The sequence below is a fragment of the Grammomys surdaster genome, unplaced genomic scaffold (genome assembly GCF_004785775.1).
Source record: "Grammomys surdaster isolate TR1022 unplaced genomic scaffold, NIH_TR_1.0 233, whole genome shotgun sequence".
Lineage (NCBI taxonomy): Eukaryota > Metazoa > Chordata > Mammalia > Rodentia > Muridae > Grammomys > Grammomys surdaster.
Genome location: NW_021604678.1, coordinates 1260355 through 1278083, shown reverse-complemented (window position 1 = coordinate 1278083; position 17729 = coordinate 1260355). Strand labels below are relative to the sequence as shown.

At 41.1% G+C, this 17729-nt stretch overlaps 1 pseudogene; it reads right to left on the bottom strand.

The window, feature by feature from the left end:
- Positions 1 to 4271: 4271 nt before the first annotated feature.
- Positions 4272 to 6243, bottom strand: LOC114626358 (annotated as a pseudogene).
- Positions 6244 to 17729: the final 11486 nt, after the last annotated feature.

Sequence of the window (17729 nt, the reverse complement as noted above, 5' to 3'; positions counted from 1 at the left end):
TTTTTAGTCCTAAAATTTAGGAAGTGTTTTCTGGTCTGTTTGTTTGTTTGTTTGTTTGTTTGTTTTTTAAAGAACCATACAAGAGAGCTTTAAGGCAATATGAAAACCATCATTAAAGAATGCCACAATTAACCAAGGCAAAGCTCAGGTTACATGGGTTTGGGGTTGCCCCACAGTAGTAGAACACATGCCTTGTGAACACAGGGCTTGGGCTCCGTCTCCAGCACCATAGCGAGGACCAGACAATTATGGGGGATGGTCAGAAGTTAGAACTGACTGTGAGCACAACACAGCCAAGCAAAGCCAGCTATGTGTTCTATTCTTACTCAGACATGTACTGCATCTTATTGTAAATTAATAATTAAAATATTTAGCATTTATGAAACTATTAAGATGTGATATTGTGAAGAAATTGTTGTTGGGAAGATATTTTATTTTTTTAGTATTCCACTTACCTCCTCATTTCTCTCCTAAACCCAGAAATTCACAACTGAGTTTATTGAAAACTGCCGCCATTTTGGTAACTCCTTCTCTAAATAAAAGATCCCTCACATCTCTTTTAAATTATATATAACTATGTGTTATTCTTGAGTTTATGTTTGAAAAGTAGACACAGTTATAATTTAAGTAGACACTGATTACATGAACATTTTTATACCCCACACACAGCACACTTTACCATACTATCTTTCTTATCACATGAACTATAAAATAGATTCTGGAAAAACAAAATAAAGCACGTTTGCCCACACACAGGGGACACACCCACCAGGGATGTGCATGCTAGGATGCAGCTGGCTTGATTAAAATGCCTATGAGATGCTTTTTGCCTACAGGAGAGATTATTATATAATTAATGCATCTGCTATGTTTTGTTTTCATTTTTTAATAAAGATGAATCCAGGTGATTTCTCAGCACCTCTCTAATGTGAAATCAAAACTACAGTTAAAGAACTAAAATTGTAAATGGAATATGTAAAAACCAAAAGTATTCAAGAACTTAGTCTTTGGCTAAAATGACAGACATTTGTCCATTAGGGTTTAGAAAGTCTGTTGCAGTTCTTGGGGAAATGTCAGGGCAGCGTCCCGCAATTTGTCAGAAATAAACCAATTGTCCTAATAAGCATATTGTGTATCCCAAACCGAGTTACAGTACAGGAGACTGAGTGTATCATCTGTCAAATTCTAACATTATTTCAGCTTGTGTAGTCTTTAAATTAATGTATATTCCAAGTTAGATATTTCCTGTTTTAAACAATCCCTTTCTAAGAAAAATACAAACAACTTAACAAGAACTTGCTATTTTAGCTCCTGTAAATACCTTTTTTCAATAGACTTAGAGTGTGTGTCTTCTGTAATTTTTTACACCAGTATAGTATTTATGCTTCTTCCTGTGAAGTCTACACTCACACGGTTGATTATTAGTGGTGTGCTAACTTGGCTATTTGTGAGAATCCAGGAAGAGTGACATTTTATTCAATGAATGGATTTTTTAAATTTTTACACTAAAAAAAAAAAAGAAAAAGTTAAAGCCAAATACTAGAAATACAGTGCAAGGTTTACATACAAGTAACATTATACAGACTGAGAAAATTACATTAATGTGTTATATTATGTATTATATATTAAAGAATATGTATGTGTGTGTGTTTGTGTGGATCTTTGTGTGTGCCTGTGTGTGTACCTGTTTATATCTGTGTGTGACTATGTGTGTATATCTGTGTGTATATGTGTATATGTATCTGTGTGTATGCTTGTGTCTGTGTATCTGTGTTTGTGTCTGTGTGTGTCTATGTGTGTATCTGTATGTGAGTCTACATGTGTATTACTGTATGTCTGTATCTCTATGTATGTTTATGTCTATGTATCTGTGTGTGTCTATGTGTACTTGTGTTTGTGTCTCTGTGTGTATGGGTGTGTATCTGTACATGTGTCTATGTGTATATATCTATATGGGTATCTATGTGTATATAACTGTATATCTGTGTGTGTCTGTGTTTCTGTATGTTTGTGTCTGTGTGTGTAGGGGTGTGTATCTGTATGTGTGTCTATGTGTATCTATCTGTGTGTCTGTGTCTTGCTTGATATACAATGAAGGTGTCTAAATTACTGAGAATTTTATTCATACTGAATAGAGTATACAGTGGGTTGTTTGTTTTATGAAAACATCAATGCATATCAAAGATCTCAAAGACAGACAGGACAGTCTGATTTGCACAGCTCCATCTTAGAACTGGGACAAAACAGGAACTAATCTTCCTTGGATCATCCATCCCTTGTCTGGTTTTCTAATAGATGTCGTCCCCAACCCCATGACTCCCACCTCTAGTAAACTACTCAGCTCACTGGTCTTTCCTGTCCCAATTCTAGATTACCAGCAAGGACTACCTAAGTGGTGTCATCCTGGAAATCCAATGGCTTCTCTAGGTTCTGATTCTACCTTTTGCTACCACTGAGGTCAGAGATAGCCAAGGACTTATATCAGAAGGCCTGGAGAGTACTAGTTCCTCTTCCTGAGCATGCTGTTTATAACGGCTTGTAACCTCACCTCCAGGGGATCAAACACCCTCTTCTGGCCTCTGCAGGCACCAAGTATGCATGTGGTGTACAGACAAACATACAGACAAAACACCCATCATTATTATTATTATTATTATTATTAGGAATTTCCCAAGGACATACCAACTTTGTTCTCAGCCAGATGTGATGGCCCACACCTGCAATCTAGTGCCTGGGAGAGGCTACAGGAGAATTGCTACAAATTTAAAACAAACACAAAATACTTTGTAGCACGTGTTTCTATGCATACGTACATCACTTTATGATGTTCAAATGGGATAATATACAGCACCTAGCATTTGGTCACTTTATCTTCTTAACTTTATGGTATGTAACATACATATTTCCATCTGGATGTCAGTTTCATTCATCTTTGAATATACTTGGCAGAGCAGAGGCATCCAGTTACTTGAGATAAACGAAGCATCTGTACACCCATGCTTGGTTATTCTTCTAGTTAATAAAGAAAATTTCAAAGATTGTTTAAAGCAATCTGTGACAATGAATTAGTGTTACAATGGCTTGTATATGCAATAAGTGAAATTCTCTAGGCTAACTTCATAATGTTGAAATAAAAGTACTGTTTTTGTTTTGTTTTGTTTTAGCTTTAACTTTATTTTAATGATATGTACAAGAGTTAACAAATTACAATTAAAACAGAATTTGTTATGGTAATTCCACAGAACTTAAAAACATGCAACACAGTATGGTAAAAATAGCTTCATTCATATACAAAATATATTCCTTTGAGACTCATGACAGTGCCTAGAAATTTCTGACATAAGCTTTTTGCAAAGAATATTTTAAAAAATGTAAAGACCTGATTAACCAATTAGTGCAGCATTAGGAAAGATAATAAACATTATTAGTAAAGAGGTTACAGTGATTTACACCAGGTATAGACAGGGTTCAATGTAGTCTCATTAAATAAATGTTCAGTTAAGAACATAGTTTTGAAAAAGATCTTATATTGAAGCCATGTATTAATTTTGTTGAATCATCTTATAAATCAGTAGTCAAGTTTATTCAGTTAAAGAAAATAGGACTATGCTTTCTTATACTCATAATATATATACAGCTTATATACAAGTGAAAAACAGTTCTTTGTAAAAAAAAAAAAAAAAAAAAAAAACATACTGCCAATCCAGTTGCTAAGGTTGAAATAGTTCTTTATCCACATACTAGCTACGTTGGTAAAAATTTCTTATTTAAATCACATTCAACCAGCATAAATAGTTAAGATGAATATTGTTGTAAACAATAGAAAAACCAAATTTGTTTGTATTTTAAGTTTCATCACTGAGTAAAAATTTACTTCTCAGCTTAGAATGCTTTATAAAGGCTCAACATTTAATGTAATAAAGTCCAAAGCCCACTAAAGAGTAAACACAGTGAATGCTTTTCAAAGTGCATAATTTCCAAAGCTTCCACTTGTAGTATTTATCCAATACTGGTTCACCAGCAACAAAATAAAATGTGCTTAGCTATAAAAATACTAAGGAATGTTACTGGAAAGGAAAGGCTATTTGGTAGAAGTAACTACAAAAATAATTAGTTTAGAACTTTGTAAAGCTTTAATACAAGAACATCAATTCACTGTCTTTCCATAAAACTTAAAGCATGATCAATACCAAGACTGTGAATGTCTACCTTTCATGTACTTAAAAAGGAATTGTAACAAAGTATCTCTTTAAAAAATGTAAGACAAATGATCATGCAGGTGTTGATCTGCAGGCATTTCCGGATGCTAATGTCTGTGCTAGACTGTCGTCTTTGGCTTCACTGGCAGCAAGGATGGGAGAGGTGCTACTTGGAAATGCAGATATGGGACAAGGAGTGCCAACGTTTTCATCAGTGTCGGAATCTGGCGTTGTAACTTCACTGTCCTGAAGTCCCAGGATCTCACAAACTGCTTGCAGCAATTCCTTGCACTGTGCCATCTGTAGGGAAATTGCTTCTGCTTTACACAGTATGTCTTCTACATCAATTTTCATGGACAATTCATTGATGTGCTTAAGGATTTCATTGAAGCCATAATGCTTTTCCATTATCTGCTTTTCTGATTCCAGGATAGCACAACACAGAAGACGATGAAAATTCTTACAGGGCAGTTCAGTCCACATTACCTCTCATAATCACAGTATATCTAGAAAACTAAATTCCCTTTTTGAATCTGATTAAAAGCCATCTGAAGCAAAAATAAAAATATCCTGGGATTCTAAATAGCTACAAAATCCACTGTCCAATAATCTGAGTAAGGTGCTCAACTGGAGTAACTGGGTCTTCATGCCTTGCATTTGTTCTTCAAAATTTTGATGCATCTGGTCCATGTAAGAGGCAAAGCACCAAAAGGCGTCCACTTCATTCTCCATCACGTACAAAAGCAGGGAAACCAAGTCGCTCATTCCTTGTATGTACCCTAAATCAAAGTCATACATGCAGTAGGTCATCAAAACGTTGTGAAGTAGAATCAGCCCTGGAATATCTTGGCCTTCATAAAACTTGTTTGTTCGATCTGTCCGGTTGACATCTTTCTCAATCAGACTTCTATAGTCTCTCAGGCGTGAGTTTCTCTTCTCTTGTGCCTCGCTGACAGACTTCCACTGAAGTTTCATCCTGAAGTACTCATCAGTTTTTTGTTTTTGTAATTGAGTTCTTTCCTTTTTGGTACTATCCCATGGAAAATAACCCAGGAGGAATTTCCATGCTTGCTTTTTTAATGAATGACTAAGACCCCCTCTGAATATCCTCTGCTTCATGCTCTCACCATTGACGAGTCTTCCTTCAGAGTCCAGGCTATTGGTCCATTCTTCCAGGGACACTGGTTCCCGCCTTTGAACAACAGGTCGCTCTCCCAAATCAATTCTCGTGATGACTTCAAATCCTGGTTCCTCTTGCTGATTTATCTTCAGGCCTGGAATAGCATCACTAAGAAAATCCGCCATTTCTGAAGGTGGTCGTTGATGTGTAGAGGGATCACTGCCTCGCAAACTATCAAAAATGTAGTTTGTAACTTTGGAAAATCCTACCATGGTTGCTGTATAAGGATCCTTTTTAATTTTTTGTATTAAGCTATATGCTGGTTCATCAAGAAGATTTTTTCAAAAGACAGTGAAAGACTCTTATTCTGACAATTGAGAAGGGTTCTACTATCCTGTGGTGATTCACACAACACCACATATTTCTCAAGAGACTCGATCAGTAGTTTGCTATCTCCTTGGTGGAAGTGCAGAGCAGGAAGCATGACGTCATCCTTTAGACAGAAAACCAAATAAGACCCTCTTTGCTTTGCTTGATTGATTTCAGGTCTGCCAAACTGAACAGGAACGACCATTTGCTTTTCCCGTTTCTATGGCTTGGAGCATCTCCATTGGAATGTGGTTTCTTCTTAAACGACACTGTATTAACCATGTCCCATTCTGCTTCATAACTGTTCTGGTGTTCCGATCCTCGGTGAGCTTGCTCTTTTGGAGCCTGAGTCCACTCTACAACTGAACTGGAGTCCTTTCCAGCATACAGAATACTAGAAGAATCTAATGCATCATTCAATGGTCGCCAGTCCACTATTACTTCGGCATCCTTTTCTAAAACACGCAACATTCCTGAAATTAAGCTGTCTTGGTCATTTGCCTTTCCTTCTTGTTCATATATGATCTTCCCGCTCACAACACCCGCCGCCGCCATGTTCCCCGTGCGTGCCTCAAAAGTACTGTTTTAAAAAACAAAGTGCACTAGTTTGCCAATGCTCCCAGGAGGAAATGTTGCCTTGGAGCGCCGTAACTGGAGACTTATTAGCTGTCTTCTGAATGCAGGATTTGCCCACCCATTATCCAGCAATCTCTTATATATTATTCCTGGGAAAGCACACTGAAAATATTTGCATGGATCAGACACTTCACTAGTTTCTAAGAATGTTTATTTTCTTTCTTTATCATTACTTTGACCAACCCACCATGTTCCTCTCGGTCCAATTTACCAAGTTAGAAAGTATTTGGAAAGGCCAATTACTGACTAGCACGATACCCACACACAAGCAGGTCAAAGAAGCCCAACTGGCCACTCTGTACAAGACATGAATAATATGTGGTCAGCTCAGATTCTGAGATAATCTTTGTGAGAATCTTTGTGAACAACCCCACCCCCAGTCTGACACAAAATGAAAACAATAAATAATTAAAAATTAAGACGAGGATTAGCGAAATAGTCGGGGTTCTTAGCACGGAGATTGAAGGAAGACCTGAGCTCAATCCCTGAGAAGCACAAGGTAGAAGGTCAAAACTGTCGTGTTTTATAAAAAGATAAGAGACCAGAGATATGTTTGGTGGAGGCGTGGTATGTATGGGGCAAGGGGGTGCTTCTGTGGGCCCATGCAGGAGCATCCCTTCTCCCTCTGAGGGACCAGCCACACAATGGTATATCGAATAGAGTTTTTTCAGGCCATGGGGAGGGGAGTTGATAAGGTAGTAGAGACAGAGAAATGGGGGGGGGGGACAGAGGCCGGGCCCAAGGAGACAGAGACAGAGAAGCCTGGAGGGGAGGGGCGGGGAGGGGAGAGGAAAGGAAAGGAAGGGAGGGGAAGAGAGGGGAGGAGTAGAGGCCAACCATGAGCACGTAGAAAGGGGGAAGAGAAATGGGGAGAGAGGAGAAGCAAGAGCAGAAGAGTAAGAGAGTGAGGAGGGGCAAGCAGCCCCTTTTATAGTGGGTCAGGCACACGTGGCTGTTGCCAGGTAACTGTGGGGCGGAGCCTAGACTAAATGCCAACAAAAATTGTCTTCCACAAGCTGTCCCTCTAACCCATGCATGTGTACACACACACACACTCACTCACTAAGTAGATAGATAGATAGATAGATAGATAGATAGATGATAGATAGATAGATGATAGATAGATAGATGATAGATAGATAGATGATAGATACATTGTAGCCACTGGCTTTAAAACCTAATTTCTATAGAAAAAACTGGATTTCAATTCTTTTTTATTTATTAGAAATAGATTTCAATCCAAGGGGTTTTTTTTTTAACCACAAAAGTGGAAAAAATCTAGCTTTTTAATAATTATTATTTTATTTTCTAAAACTATTGTTCCTACACTCTAACAGACTGGTTTTTGCTTTTGTTTTCTTACCATATCTAGCCCCTTAATTCCACTTGGCTTTACCTCCTAATTAGCCTCCATTGAAAGGTTTTGGTCTGTCCCTTTCCCATTGTGTGTGTTGGCCCTGGCTGTGGCACATACTGAACCTTCAGAAGTCTCTCTGGTGGGAGAAGTACTTAAGAAGATTTACTTGTTCTTAAGGTTGAGCAGCCAGTTTGTCTATTTCACTGGAGACAGAGATTTAAAGCTAGAAACGGGCGCCCAAGAGAGCAGTTGCCTTAGGATTTTCAGAAGGCAAGAAATTCAAATTAACCCCATGTAGCCATCTGTCAGAACTGCCAATCTGACAAGGAAGCAGCGCCGTTCAGCTCCTGGCTGCTCGATTTCCCTAACTTGGCAGCACTGAGTTATTTCTCTCTGCTATTTAAAGTCAAGTGCAGCCTAATCATGGGGTTTTACCAATTCTAAAGGAAAAGCCACAGAAGGAACAACAACAGGAAAGTCAAAGGAGGAGACACTCCAGTGCCTTCAAGACCAAACTCTGAGTGACATTTTCATTTTCCTTCACAGTAAAATGTTTTAAGGACAAAGCTTGTCTTAAATGATGTAATACTGGAATTGTTTACACACAAATAATATCTTAGCAATTTAATGTTACAAGACAGACCTTTTTCTTTTCCAAACCGTAGACATCTGTCTAATTCACATGTGGGGAGACAGAGCCTGTAGGCATTGCTGCAGATCTCAAGCATCTAGCACAGTGGTGTGATTATGAATCATGGGTTGACATCATTTAATGCTGCTTTAAATCTAGTGCTATGGATTTCATTTCAAACAGTCATCATCCCAACATAAATCCTGTCTGCAGGAAGAAGCACTGTATCCCCTCAGCCAGTGCCTAAGTCCTCCCTCTCTTTGCTCTTCCATCGCCCTCTACAGAGGACAGGCTATGAGGGGTGTTGACAAAGGGGTGGAGTACAGAAGGAAGATCAGACAAGAGGAGACAATGAGAACTCCTCCCACCCACCATTTTCAAAATACTATGCCCTGTTGTAGCAATGTGACATCTATAATTGGTTGGCTTATCTCTCCCTATAAGCAATGTTTTAATAAAAAAAGAAATGGCCAGAAATATCTGCTGAGCATGGACTCCTCACCCAGTAAAATTTCAAACTAAACTGTCACAACCACAGCTCACCATGAAATTGCTTGTCCTACTAGGTGTTGAAAGTGTATACATGGGGCTTCAGAGAAACTATTACAGGGCTCTAGGTTATTCCTAATGAAAATAAAAGCAGGAATATTAAGACAAATCACAGCTAAGTAGCAAAGCTTTAAACTTGACTTTTTGTTTCAGACTGTGATACTCAGAGACACAAAGAGCTGGTTCTTGGGTTTCAGCAATGCAAGAATTGTAACTGTTACAGTAGGGTTAACATGTGAGAATGCCTGAAGCCATTCACTCCTTTGACAAAGCTGTCACAACGTTTAAATTGTGTCCCTGTCATGCCTCCTCCTACCTCTCCCCGTTCTCCCCAGCAGGTCTCCCAGCGCTCTTTCTGTGTCAAAAGAGGAGAGTGTGTCAGACAGAAATTGTACCTTTCCAACGGATCTTGTGTGTTCATTGTGTTGATTGATTGTCGTGTTTATTTCTTTAAGCTTCTTTTTGTTTTTTTCAGAATCCTTGATGGCTCTTTTCACTTTGATTTTTGTTCACAAAATCATGTGTTTAGGTCAGTTGACTCTTTTTAGAGAGATATTGCATATGGTTATGACTCTTCTTTTAAAATCGTTCAGTAAATTGATTTATTTGCTTGAACAGTACAGAAATTAAACAGATAGCAGATGAACAAGAACATGAATGAGCCGGTGCAGACTACACTCCATGTCTGTTGATGCTCTGAGGCTACACAAGGAAAACAAAGGGTAGCACAAAAATGCCACAACCTCACACCAACACTACAAACGAGTTAGTAATGATTAAAATAGAAGCTACTGTGCAATAGTATCACCCCATACAACACTATTAGAATATTGGAAATTGTTTACTGAACTTTAGTTGAGAATCAAGTTCTCTGTAATCCAAATGCATTTCATCTTCCCATGTAAGGGTCCGTGGAGTGCTGAACAGCTATGCTAATGGACATTTTCAAGGTATAAATGAGAACCTGCCACCTGATCACTCAAAGCTGCCAAACATGCCTCCTTTATGCAACTTACAGAAATATAACAGTGTGAAGCAGACGTATGAGACGTATGTAGAGCGGCCACATTGGAAGGAGGAACACACAAAGCCTTCCTCAGGGTACCCACATGAAGTTTAAGTAAGAAAGAATTAGAAGGGAATTATGGAGGTCTGCATATTTAAAAAGTCTCCACCCAGGTATGGTCTAGTCAATCCTTGTTTCATTTCTGGTTCGAGAAGGAAATCCGAAGATGTCTATATTTTACCATTGCATACAGGAATCAATATGGCTCCTACCAGACTGTTAGTTCAGGTCCAGGGCGTGGCCTTATCTTCTTGGATAAGTGCTCTCATGAGAGATACTATGTTGTGGGTGAGTCTGGTGCTGTTTGTATCTAATGCTAATTCCACTCTCCTGCAAGGGGCTGCAAAGGAGAAATGAGTCACATACTCAGGTGACTTTTTGTGAACCATTCCTTAATGAATAAAGGAGCCAACCACTGGGTGAGTAGACAGGACTTCTGGGTTGGATAGGGGAAGAGAGGAAGCAGGAGGGAGAGAGGGTCTTTTTTCAGACTGGATAGCAATAGGGCAAGATGTAGCAACTAGCGTCTCCCTGTTTATATGGTTTATCTGCCAGGATTCACCACCAGAGGATTTAGATTTAATATGCTTACATTCTAGTTGTTGTGCCCAGAGACTGAGTTACCATTGTTTCTGAACTAAGTTTGTGTGGTGTTTTTCTTCTTGAAATGACTCGACTGAGTTCAAGAGGGAAAGGTATGGCAGCAAAGCATGGATTTACCTGATGTGCACCACAAAGGCTGTGGGGGTTTTGAAGCATGGGGCTGGCGAGGTAGTGCCAACTAAAGGGAACTTAGCAAGCTGAGTGGAGAGATTTTGGAGCTCTGGTGCCATGTGGCCCGCCTGTGTGAGTCATAGCGCAGGAAACCTTGCCATTCATTTAACACCTCCCACAACAATACTGTCCCATGGGATCCAAGGTGAGACGGTTTGTATATGCTTGGCCTGGGAATGGCACTGTTGGGAGGCGTGACTTTGTTGGAGTAGGAGTAGCCTTGTGGGCGTGAGCTTTAATGCCATTGTCCTAGTTGCCTGGGAGCCAGTATTCTGCTGGCAGCCTTGAGATAAAGATGTAGAATTCTCAGCACCTCCTGCACTATGCCTGCCTGGATGCTGCCGTGGTCCTGCCTTGATGATAATGGACTGAACCTCTGAATCTGTAAGCCAGCCCCAAATATATGTTGTCCTTACAAGAGTTACCTTGATCAAGGTGTCTGTTCACAGCAGTAAAACCCTAAATAAGACACAACGTGACTCAAGAAGAGAGGTGAAGGACAATGACTTACCCTGTGCCTTCAGTCGAAGCAAAATGGAGATGGAACTATGTCGGACGTAGAAGACATCCTGGGGTGTTTGGCCATGCCCCCAGAACCCAGAGATCTCCATTTCACCTGCATGGTGGGTCACATAAGGCACAGGTAGAGGGTCTGACTAACAGACCTCTGCCTCAAGATTTACATATTAATGAATTACCTAAAGGCCAGGGTGTACATAACTAAGTTTTAATCTTCCTAGCCCCTCCTCTTCCCCCCCTCTCCAATATAAGGGGCCCCTCCTGGCATTTTGGGGGAGAGCACCACCATCTAGATACAACCATCAACATGACCAATAAAACTTCCATATCTTAGATTCCACGTGTCTCCTGGAACTTTGGACTCTCTTGTGTAAGTGGGAAACTCGTCCACTGTAAAAGCCTCTGCGCTCCCTACTGCAGCTGTTCACAGGGCTCCGTCCCCAGCAGCAGCGCCGGTGCACCTGCGCCCTTACTGGCTGCCTCTGTCCCTGCTCCGGGGACTCCCTCTCTGGCCACTGGGCTGCACTAGGTCCCATGCTGGGGGAGTGCCACCGCTACAGCAAGATCGAACCATCAGCTGGGGGTGCCGCTGAGTCCCGAGGACTGCCGACTGAGCCTCGGCTCTGAGGACTGCCTCAGCCTCGGCCGCAGTGTGCTGGTGCCCCCTACGAGCCCCACGCCTGGGCGAGTTTTAAACTACAGCGATAAAAGGCCTTCATCCAGCATTTGGTTGCCCTGTGGGCCCAAGTGAGGATGCTAAATGTTTCAGCCAGAATTTCTATATCACTGTTACAGTTGTGCTTTTAACCTGAAACTGCAACATTCATCGACATGCTCTTCCATCACCATGTGCTATAAAAATTCTTACTTGATTTTCATGACATGCTACAAGAAGGTGTCACCTCCACATAATAACACTCAAAAAACATCAAGTACCTTTGCCCAAGTTCATCCCACAGCTAAGAACTGAGCAAAGATATCACTCTGCCATCCTGCCTCTTGTAGCTCTGGCTTTTGTGATTAACAGTAGTTGTATGAGAAGCATGGGGACTCAGACACAGGGGTAAGTGGAGAAATCAATGGATGACTCTCCAATGATTGCTTCTCTGGAATAAGATCAAGAGCTGAGTATGTAACTGGTTTAAGTGGGAGTGTGCTGTCCTTAAGGCTTGTCTTGGATAAACTGAGACCTGATAGTGGTAGTTTAGTGATTGGTTGGGGGGTAGTGAGGAGAACCAGATGGGGTTGTGACTGCAGAAGTTGGATGGATTCAGGGGTTCAGCTATGTAAGTATACTCAGTCACTCAGCTTGATTGACTGTAAACAGAGAGACAGAATGAAGATAGCAGTTAAATCTATGAGTTCCATTGTTTACAAGGATTGTAACTAAACCAGGAAGATCTAAAGATCTGATTCTAAAACGGTTTACCAATAGGAGTGGCATGGGAAGCAGATGAGATTATTAGATTATTACAAATACATAAATAGTTCTCTGTTTATAGCTGGGAAGAGCACGAGAACACTTTCACCTGTATAGCTGGGTGACTTTGCCTGCCCTGCCTGGCGTTGCAGTAATCCACGGAGAGGAGGTAAGGCCTGAATCTTGGTATCTGTGATGACTGCTCTGTGTTGTCAACTTGACTACATCTGAAATTAACCAAAACCCAAGAATGAAGGGTACATCTGTGATGGATCTTGACTTAATATGAAGTGGGAATGCTTACTTCTGATGTAAATCTTTGTAGTAAGAAGACACAACTTTAGATATTTTGATCTGGGAGACACACCTCTGATCTGAGCCCCACCTTCTACTGGAAGCCTTTATAAAGGACACAGAAGAAGGAAAGTGTTCCTCTTTGCCTGCTTGCCCCCTCACCTTGCTAGCTGTGAGTCACCGTCCTCTGCACCTGTGCTGTTGTGCCTGTTCCCCCATCTCTATGCATTTCCCTGAGGAGACTGCTCAAGGAGAAATCCAAGCTTGGGTGGTAGGCTGCCGAGTGTGTCTCCTTGTTCCTGTTTTTATTCCTGTTCCTGTTTGTGTTCCTGTTTTGTGGGGAGTATAAAAGGGAGTTTCGCAGTTGAAAATATAGCATTTGGTTCTTTACCAGATGACTCCTTGTCTTTCTTTCTTTCACCCTCAACCCTCCGCCGATCCAAGGAACTCAGTCAGCTATGCTGGCATAGCTGACGGGGTTTGGAAGGGCCCTGATCCAGTGTTATTAAGGATTAGAGGATCGGTTTTTGTCTTTCCAAAAAATGCAGATGGGCCTCTTTGGATTCCCGAGTGTTGTGTTCGCCCTGTGGATGAGCCCGGTAAAGGGAATGGAATAATGGAGCCTGGTCCAAAATCCACTGATATTGATGAGTGTGAGCCTTGATGCCCCCGTGCCTGTCTTGATATGACCCCTTTCCTTTTGTTTTGTTTAATCAGATCAGGGGGGGGGGGGGCTAAATTGTTCTGCTGAGTCTTGTTTTTTAGCAAATTGTTGGTGTGGACTTATGGCGATACCAAGTGGAGTCTGATGGGGCCGAAGTTATCGTCTAGAAGCGACAGAAAAGAGATCTCAGAATTACTGCCGGGATCATTGCCACCATTGCCATTGCTGCAGGGGCCACCGTGGTTGCAGGCATTGCCTTATCCAGCAACAAACAAACTGCCCAGACATTGAATGAACTTTCGGGGAGGGTACAGATACATTGCTTTCTCAGAGTGATATTCAGTCTCATTTTCATATTGCTGTTTTATATTCAAATCAACAAATTGCTTTGGTTCAAGAACAAGTAGATTTTATGTTATCCACCAGACATGTTGTTAGCTATGATCCCTTCTTTCATGCCATTTGTGTTACACCCGTGCATGTAATTAATGCTTCCTCTTCTGTTAAGTATTTGAATCAGTTGATTTCTGGCTCTTGGAATGCTACTTGTTATAATCTTACTCGGCAGCTCTTTAATAAGATTGTATTAGTTATTAATACCAGAGTTGATCCTATTGATAGGTCATCTATCTTGAGCATGTTTCTTCAAGTGGGAATGCTGGTGAAAGAGTGGGCTGGAGTTACTTCCTTGGCAGTAACCTAATTTTTAACCTAATTTTGCTGATGCTTGTTTTTGGGCGTCTGTGCTGCCTTTGGGCACAACAGGTACAATCTCAAGGTGTTGTGTGAGGATTGGTGCTTTTACATGGTCGAGGGGATCCCTCTGCTCAAGTGTGGCTGACCATGCTACAACCTAGGCCCGAGCTGCAGCCGGGACTGCAAGGGAGTTTTCCCTGAGAGATATGCCTGGCTGCATTGGGGTTGGTGTTGATACAGTTCCCCTCCTCAGGAAAAAGACACCGGGATGGGTATGACCATACCACCTCACTGTACAATGGAAGGGGGCTGGGGGTCATTACAATATCCCCAATTTTCACTGAGGGTCTGGTCTCTGTCTCCGCTCGGCGTCTAATTAAAAGAAAAAGGGTGAATTTTGAGTCACCGTCCTCTGGACCTGTGCTGTTGTACCCATTTCCCCCATCTCTATGACTTTCCCTGAGGAGACTGCTCAAGGAGAAATCCAAGCTTGGGTGGTAGGCTGCCGAGTGTGTCTCCTTGTTCCTGTTTTTATTCCTGTTCCTGTTTGTGTTTCTGTTTTGTGGGGAGTATAAAAGGGAGCTATGTAGTTGAAAATATAGCATTTGGTTCTTTACCAGATGACTATCTTCTTTCTCTCGCCCTCAACCCTCCGCCGATCCAAGGAACTCAGTCAGCTATGCTGGCGTAGCTGACAGCTAGCATGTCCCTTCCTTCACAGGCAGTGGAGCCTACTTCTTCAGGATTCCAGTATATAGTGAAGACCAGCTGAGACATCCAGCCTTGGAAACTGAACAACTACTGGAAAACATTCATAGCTAGCCTTTTTGTTGGGTTATCTGGACCACAGCCTGTAAGTCTAATAAATCCCCTTTCTATATACAGAGATTCATCCCGTAAGTTTTGTTACTCTAGAGAACCCTGACTAATGCAGAGCTTTTTTGTAAAGTTTACCTTCCTTCTTTCTGTTTTGTATTACTCCATTCTTTACTGTTAAGTCTTAAGACCATGTAGGTAGCCAAAAACTAGGTTCTCTGCTGTTAATATCAGCTGAGGTTCTCTCTCTCTCTCTTTTCAGTTGAGGATGTTATATAATATACTTTGATCAAATTCACTCCCCCATTCCCTCTCTTCCAATCCATCCCCTACACCCTCCAACTTCATGTGTTTGTTTTTTAAGCTCACTGAACGTGTTACTGTTGATCATGTGCGCATGCATAGAGGACTATCCTTTTCTGGAACATGGGTAGCCTGGTAGAGGGAACTCCTAAAGAAAGCAAACCTTTCTACTCTCCAGAAACCATCAATTGCTAGTATCTTTTTGGCAAGGTGTGAGACCTCAAAAATCCGTGTCTATGCTGGGATTTAGGCCATCTGACCTTGTACAGATCTTGTGCATGAAGTCACAGAACAACCACTGTGAGTTTATGTGTGCACAGTAATATCCTGTAATATCCAACAGATACTTTGTACAGATGACCACCATCTCTTGCTCTTACAACCTTTTCAATCTCCTTTTCCTTAATGATCTCTGAGCTTTGAGACATGAGGGCATGTAACAGTTGGTATATGTTTGGCCCAGGGAGTGGCACTATTAAAAGGTATAGCCCTGTTGGAGTAGGTGTGGCCTTGTTGGAGTAGGTGTATCACTGTGGATGTGGGCTTTAAGAATCTCATCCTAACTGCCTGGAAGTCAGTATTCTGCTAGCAACCTTCAGATAAAGATGTAGAACTCTCAGCTCCTCCTGCACCATGCCTGCCTGGATGCTGCTATGTTCCAACCTTGATGACAATGAACTGAATCTCTAAACCTCTGAACCTGCAAGCCAGCCCCAATTAAAAGTTGTCCTTATAAGAGTTGTCTTGGTCATGATTTCTGTTCACAACAGTAAAACCCTAACTAAGACAGGGTAATACAAATGTCCCACTTAGAGCTGAGCACTCTATGAGCAGTCTCTGTTTCTCTGTGATTTGACTGGCTGTGGATCTCAGCTCTCTATGAGCAGTCTCTGTTTCTCTGTGATTTGACTGGCTATGGGTCTCTGCATTAATTGTTTTCTACTGTAGCAAAGAAACAATGTCATTAAACATCAGACAGATACCACGCCTGAGACACAATACTCTACAAAGGATGTGTTACTGATGTATTATGTAGGTAGGCAGGCAGATCTAATCACTGGGAAACATTAGACAAAGTGGTAAGCCACTTGTGTCCTTAAAAGCCATAAAAGAGCCATCTTGTGTCCTTTGAAAGTGTCAGTGTCATAGCAGATAAAAACAAACATAGAAGTAAAAATCTTCCAGATTTGGATACAAGCACAACAAGACACAACACATCAAAATCACAGTATAGGAACCTACCTGGGTCTTGCATTAGAAGGGAACTATATCCAACTTTTGTAGCATGACTGTCATGATACATGGTGGAACACAGAATAAAAGTATTGTTTCTATACTGTCCACATTTGACAACTGTGCACAAGGAAACTATGAAGGAATATCCATTTTTAGGAATATTCAGTACAATACAAAGAGTTCACAGGGAATGATATTACAAGATATTCTCAAGCAGTTCCTAAGATGAACAAAATTGCATAATAATGTGGTAGGTATTGTGTGTGTGTGTGTGTGTGTGTGTGTGTGTGTGTGTGTGTTTGTGTGTGCGTGCACATGTGTGTGTGAGAAAGAGAGATGGGTATATGTGTGCCTATGTGAGTGGAGGGTTGACATGTATATGTGTGTTTACATTTTTGTAAAAGGAAAAAGTATGATGTAGCAAATATGTTAAAGTTCCTAAAGGTAAAAAATAGGGCCTTTGAAATTTTTTGAAGTTAATTATTATTTAAAACTAAAACTGTTTTCAACATCAGACAAGCAAAGGAGATATAAATGTTAAAAGAGCCTAAGGAGAGAGACCAGATCACAGGTTTACGGTAGACTGCTCAGTAGTCTGAGAGGCAGACACTACTGACCTCACGTTACTGGAGGAAGCTGGGACCCTGGCATCTGAAGCCAAGAAGAGGAGAGAAAAAAGAGAGACAGAGGAGAGAGTGGAGGAAGAGAAGGAACAGGGGAGAGGGGAAGGAGATTTGAGAATGAGGTACATTTCCCTTGGCTGCACTTGCTGTCTTCATTCAGTCTCTGGAGAGATGAGCTCACTGGAAGTAGCAACCTTGTGTCAGCCTCTCATCCTCCCGTGTCTGAAATAATGCCCTGCTTGGGTCATTAATCATCTTGTTAAAGTCCCAGCCACAAATGTAATAAAAAAGGCCACAGACGTTGTCCCTTTGTTCTCTGAACACAACTGATGAAAAGAACTGTTGTAAGATGTCCATTTCCCCTCAGATATCCACAGAACAGTGATACCTTTTTGTCAGTGTGTGGTTGCTGCTTTAAATATCGCCTCTGGCTTTTCTCAAACTCTTTCTGTACAAT